We start from the raw sequence: 7,121 nt of genomic DNA on the forward strand, positions 1-7,121 counted from the left end.
TGAAGAAAATGGTTTCAGACTCCTTTAGGGGGGTTGTGTTGCAACTAAAATGCGACCTTTCTATGGGGGTTGCTGCCACAATACAGCTCCGTAATTTTGTAATTAGAGGAAGTCAAAAATTTCAAGATGACAAGGACAAAGAGACAGTTTCATAGCATCCTATGAATTACTACGCAACAAAAAGGCTTCCTTCCCGATTTCATCGTCGAAATGAAAGCCCTTGCGTTCTGCCACAAAGTATAAAGAGGAATATACGTGGTGAGGCAGTGTGCTTTAAATGGTTTCATTCATTTACATGTATGCAATAAACAGGATAACGCCAACAAAAAAAAGCAAGTTTGTTCTAAGGTGATAACACCCTGAAGTGCGTGTATCAAGTTTCTTTTCTTACTTTCCGTCTAATCTTATTTTTCTCCTCTGTCGGCATCACGGTTAGCGGCCTTTTTTATCTAGTTGGTTGTGACGTCGCTGCTTCGAGAGTCCTGAAAAGATGCCCGTCTACCCAATTAGCTCTCCGTCAGATAACTGCTGCAACGTCAAAATAGACAGTTTTAGTTACACGTACGTGGAGGCTTCACGTACGCAAACGTGAAAAGCCTACGTGCCTTACGTGCACGCCATCTGACACGCTTTTAGCTACACGTACGCTACGCACGCCAAGAGGCACCCCGTAGCTACATCTATCGGGAAATGTGAACACGGCGGTAGCCAATTCAATCCTGTCGCCGTGTTTCGATGCAAGTCGTCTGCGCGCGCGCGGCCCGCTATCGCTTGTTCGTGATCTCGCGGAACTCCCGCGCGCAGCTGTCTACGTGCGCAAGAAACGCACGCAAAGAATTGAATTTCGCGTACGTCTGTGAGACGCGCGCGCGCCCGCTACGTTGTACGCATGCGCACTGCTGACACGTAGAAGCTCTACGTACGCAAAGCGTCTACGCACGTGTAACTAAAACTGTCTAATATCTCGAATGCCAAGTCGCAGCGCATGAGACCATCGTACGGATTGAGCCCGTGTAGTTCTGTACCTCCACAAGTTTCATCACCGCAAAAGGTAGGTAACAACGGTATGCTTTTACCCTCGTCACTGCAAAAACAATGTACTGAAGGATGCGTGCCGAAGCAGGAATCCGTGTGTTCACACTACAGATGACGTTCTATGTGTGTGACAAGCTCCGTTTCCAAAATAACCACCTGCACTAGCCGAACCCCTCTCTCCGCCTGCCCCTCACTCCATCGATGCGATGGTACCCTGCTCTGTCGGCTAAGGCTCGAAGCGGTCTTCAGCGAGTCTTTTCTCTTTTTCACTGGAGTGACTGTCAATGCTTCGCCTGACAACTAGCGTCGCGATGAAATCATCGAATATCTTGTGTGTGACTTCCATATCACAGTAAGCCAAAAAAAAGGAAATAAAAACGAAAGCTTGCGAGTGCACTCACACTCATGCATTGATGACATAACACCACTGCCAACACTGTAACGCCAAGTAAAGCGAAGCGCATGCCACACTTTGCACATAAATACATGAGTGGTTGTTATTTTACAAGCGAGTGTGTGCATCTTATGAATCAAGAATGCTCCTAGTGTGCTACGCATTATTCGAAATGACATGGCTCTATTTCAGGCGATCATATAAAATGAAGAGGCGATAAAGAGTTCGCTTGTCATTGCTCTTCACTTTATGTCCTCGCCCAAGTCGGCGCTGTTACGTTTCTGAAGCACGGAAAACAAGAGCGCTTCACGATTGGATTGAGGAACTAGTACGACTGAGAAACCGTCCCCACCAGTATTAACCTGGCTGGACTCAAGTGCATATTCGAAAACAATGACCGCTGGACCACAGCAATGCCCGTTGATGGCGCAGAAGGCAACGAAGTCATTAATGCATTACCTCATGTCAGCAGCTCACTTAGACCGTTCATAGACTTGGATTGTATTTTCCCGTGTGCATGCAATTACTTCTATTTATTTCACGAGTTTTATTTCCGCGCGAGCCACGTCATGCTGCAGAACTAATATTTGGGCCAGTTGGTACGAATTCATATTGAAATATTCAGCGCGTACAATCGACAAGGACACAGTGCATGGGGGACACACGAGCGCTTACTGACAACTGTTTATTTTCGGAAAGATACAGAACATAAAAACCCCAGCTATAAGCGATGCGTATGTGCAACTAGAGTCGTCCGTAGAAACAGAAACAGATTAAAAACAGATTCAAAAAGTTCAACCAGTATTTAAAATGCAAATTCATTGTCATTGATTGCCACTGAAGGTTGGCTTATGCCTTTTTCAGCACACTTTTCGATATGAAACGCTTCTGTAATTTCACGTGTTTGCTCGTTTTTATCTGAAAACAAAATATCAGTGTCAAAAAACACCGGATCACAATGACATAGATGGCAGTGGTCCGACAAGTGCGAATGGTTTTCTTTACCGAGAGAACATTCGTGTTCTTTTAGACGGGTGTTTATGCACCGACCGGTTTGTCCGATGTACATGTTGCCACAGGTTTACGGAAGCCGGTACACAACACCTATTTTGCACTTTGTGAATTTTTGAACTTCTTTAAGACCGCAGCTGCATTTTTTTACCCCATTTTCAAAATTATTTGAAATAGCTGGGCACAGTTTTTGCACCTTGTTGGAAGGGCTGAAAACCACTTATACGCCATGCCGGCTGGCAACATTCTTTAGCCCATGCGAAAAATAATGGACGTAAGGTACAACCGCAAGGTGCTTTCTGTTCGGGCTCAGCCTGTTCCTTGAATCTGTGGGTTGTACACCCTTTACAGGTTTTATTACCTTGTCGGCTGCTCTGACTATAATGTGTTCCGGGAATTCCACTGAAGCTAGTCTTGTTACCTCATTGGCAAAGATTTCTTTTATTCGGAGGCAACAAGATTTTTCTAAAGCAGCCCGAAGGCAAGACACCGCAATTCCGCTTTTTACAATCTTCGAATGTCCTCATTTGTACTGTAATATGGGCTTTTTTTGATCTAGGGCTCTACAGCCAGCATGTGTGGTCGGGTAGCATTCGCAGAGACAAATCTAGAAATTGTAGTTCGCTTTCATTGGCAATCTCATGGGTAAACTTAAGGACTAGGCCACATTCCCGAAACACTTTTAGTACATTAAACACATTACAGCCATATTCATTCCGATCGAAAATTACCAAAAAATCATCAACAAATTGGAAAATGTTTGCCAAGCTTCCTAAAGCACTGTTAATACTTTGGTCTACACGAGCTAGAAAAATGTCGCCTAGTATTGGGGCTACCTTGGTACCTATACATATACCTGAATTTTGCACATACATTGCTTCATTCCAACCAACAAAAGTAGAGCTAAGATAAAAGAATAGTACTTCCCTAAAGCTTTGGACGGGTACTCCGCTGTCACTTCTAAATTTTACTTCGTCATTATCTTCGCCAATACATACTTTAACATTTGAACCGCTCGGTGTCGGGAATCGAGTAAAATAAATCCTGTACGTCAACACTGAAGGCGCCGCATCCCTTTGTTTTGTCTTCCTTCAAATATTGTACAGTTGCCCCAGAATTACATATTGCTAATGAATCGGGGATTCTTAACGAGGAAAGCTGTTTCTGGGTAAGCGATGCTACCTGCAGCTGCCAAGTGCTTCTTTCAGTAACAATGGCTCTGAACGGCTCTCCAAATTTTGTGCGTCTTACATGAGGAAAATACTTCAAGATGCAGGCCCTTTGTCTTTTTGAATGGGGCACATAGACTTTCTAAATTGAGGGAACGGAGTAACCCAATAGCACGTTGTTTTTTTTTTTTTCGCAGGTTTAACATCCATTTTCTTGAAATTTTTATTCAAAACTTCACAAGCTTTTTGACGAAACATACCACCAAGTAGGAGAACAAAACATCCTTTGTTTTGGGCGGTCGAAACGCGTAACCTTGAAGAAACCAAGTCTCCTGCCACTAGGTTGAGCCGGTTGCGACTCACATATGCAGTATTTGCCTTCGCGATACCGTCTACGCATTCAGAAACACACCTTTCACGTCCTTCTTCAGGAACCAGTCCGAAGACGGCTGTCGATGCTGCCAGCTTTGCAGGTGGACACAGAGCCGGTTCCAGTGCGAACTTTGGCCCAACCTGCAGAAGCTTGTTGTGCTCTTCTGTAATAAAATATTCACCGAGCCGTACCACTCTTCTTGACAGTGGGCACGAGCGGTCTCACCACGTTCCAGGGGAACTCCGTAGTCCTATCCGCTCTTTTGCGCCAGTCCAGGAAGAGTCGTCTGCTGGTGTCATCGCACTGTGTCTTGCACGCTACACGCAAGCAGTCTTTATGGTGTCGCACTACAGACGCGACGCAACTATTCGGCATATTCTTCTGGTGTGTCCTATTGACGGCTTCATGAAGCCACATAATGTTTGGACGTCAGGCGGGCACGTAGGATGCCGTACATGCCAAGAGGCCACTCTTGCTCGGCACACACATAGCGCAATTAGTGAAGCTAATTGTGCTATGAAGTGAAGTTAGCCGAGGGAACAATATGACGACTTTTGTTGCACGTACGGCGCGCTGATAGCTGGGGTATATATGTTCTGTATCTTTCGGAAACTAAACAGTTGGGAGTAAGCGCTCGTGTGTCCCCCTTCACTGTGTCCTTGTCGATTGCGCGCGCTAAATATTTCACTATGAACACTTCATGTTTGCGCGGAGTAGGAAACCGGACGTCAACTGGTTTACCTTCTAAACAACAGGATGACGAAAATCTAATCTTTCGAATGCGAACCGAATACGAATAGTTACCATCGAATATTGCACCGAATATCAAATAGTCAAAGAGAGAAGCGTATGTTTGCCACATGCATTTGCGACTTGGGCGAAAAATGCAAACTATGTGCCTTGAACAAAGAAAGTGTTTGCAAGACAGGATGAATAATTTCTTTTCACACGACGACAGGCGAAGCCCAACGGCTGGCTGATGGCTCGATGACCCTTTTGCGGAGCATTTTGTCCACTTCTAATTGGATGACTCGACGTTCAGCATGCGATGCACGACACGGACGCCGACGAATAGGATTCGTATCTCCAGTATTTATACGGTAGTGAAAAACAGATATTTGGCCTAATGGCCTGTCGCCGAAATCAATAATGTCACTGTACGATTCAAGCAGGAGTCGTATGTCCGTGGCCTGTGCAGAGGTGAGGTCAGGTGCAATCATTTTCGCGAAGTCACCCATCAAGGAACCGGAGCTGTCAGCTGCAATTGGCGCTAATAAGCCACTCTCGGCCTTCAGACGCTCAATGTCAAATTCGCAACCACTAGAAACGCTGACCAAGAACATGCCGGCCGGAAGCACTTGAGGGCACAGGCTGCAATGAAGAAGCGGTAGAACGACGTCGTTATTAGTAACCGCGACCAACGTATGCGGAAAGGCAACGTTCCGGTTCAAAAGCACGTCAATGAAGGGGTGAAGCACATATTCACCGTCAGGAACCCAATGCTTGGCGGTCAAAGTGACATAAGTAACTGCCTCGGGTGAGAGACGCACATCTTGAAGCGAGCACAAGCGCGGTGGGGCGGTACTGGGAGAATCGGCGAGCTGAGGTAGTTCTAACTGAAGAACGCCGGTCGCGCAGTCAATGAGAGCAGAATGAGTGGATAAAAAGTCCAATCCAAGGATAACGTCGTTAGGGCAGTTGTCGATCACAGCGAAGAAAACACAAGGAGGGCGGCCGGCTATAATTAATTGCGTAGTACACATTCCAAGAACAACCAGTATGCCGCCGTCCGCCACACAAAGCACTCGGGCAGCTGCTGGGGTTAGGACCTTCTTTAAACGTCTACGTAGGGTAGCACTCATCACAGATACGTGAGCTCCAGTGCCGACAAGTGCTTGGACAGGTACGCCGTCTATTTTAATGTCAATTACACTTGTCCGTGTGGGCACAGACAGAGGATTTGCTGCAGTAGTCAGCAATGCAGCACCACCTCCAATGGCTGCATTTCGTAGTTTTCCGAAAGGGTGCGGCCTAAAGCCAGAGGGGACGAAAGGCGACGTGGCTGCGGTGAACGGGAAGATGGGCGACGTGTTTGCGGTGAACGAGACTGGTGTCCGCGTGGAGATGGTGAGCGGCTGTGCCACGTGTTCCGAGCAGAGTTGGCGGCACTGTTAGATTCGATGGTGGGCGAAACATTGCGGGTACTTCTATCAAAACGGCTGAGGTTGGTCGGCGTGCGAGGTGTTGAGGGCCACGAGTTGCCACAGTATCGGGCGACATGACCAATGCAGCGACAGGTGAAACATATCGGCTAGTCGAACGCAGTTCTCCACTCAGTCGAGTTGCGATTACGTGGAAAGAAGCGCCGGGGTTGAGCAAAAATAGTAGAAGGGTGTTCGTTAGCTCTGCGATTGGCGACAGCACACACAGACTGTAAACGAATGTTGTCAAGTTCCTGGCAAACGATGGCTTGCACGAGGGGAACTGAAAATGTGGTAGCATGAGGGCTACGCGAACATAAAGCTGCGGGCGCCATCGCATCCAGTTCACATCAAACGATTCGCACCACGTCCTTTGATGGCGACGCATGCTGCTGTGCGGGTTGATCTGCACACGTCGACGTTGCGGCAGTGTTGGCAAGTCTAGCGAATGGCTGAGAGACGCGCCAGCTTTTGGCCTTCTCGAATTGTCGGCACTCTTTCATGATCGCGTCAACTGTAGAGCAGCTCTCGCATATGAGCAGATTAAACGAGTCGTCAGCAATGCCCTTAAGCACGTTCCCGAACTTCTCAGCTTCTGTCATGTCGTGATCAGTTTTACGACAAAGTGTCAGCACGTCCCTGATGTATGAGACGCAGGCCTCCGTGGGGGATTTGGCACGGTAGGCATGTTCCTGCTTTGCGACAATATCACGGCCAGCTGGTTTGCCAAACAACTCTGTCAATTTCTCTTTGCATTGATCCCAGCAGGATAGCTCCTCTTCGTGGTTTTCGTACCACACTATTGCCGTGCCTCTTAGGTAGAACAGCAGGTTAGCTAGCATAAGCGTAGGGTCCCATCTGTTAATTTCACTCATGCATTCGTGCATGGTGACCCACTCTTCAACGTCGGCGCCATCAGTCCCGCAGAAAGTGCCAGG

This window comes from Dermacentor andersoni, chromosome 7 (assembly GCF_023375885.2).
Source record: "Dermacentor andersoni chromosome 7, qqDerAnde1_hic_scaffold, whole genome shotgun sequence".
Taxonomy (NCBI): Eukaryota; Metazoa; Arthropoda; class Arachnida; order Ixodida; family Ixodidae; genus Dermacentor; species Dermacentor andersoni.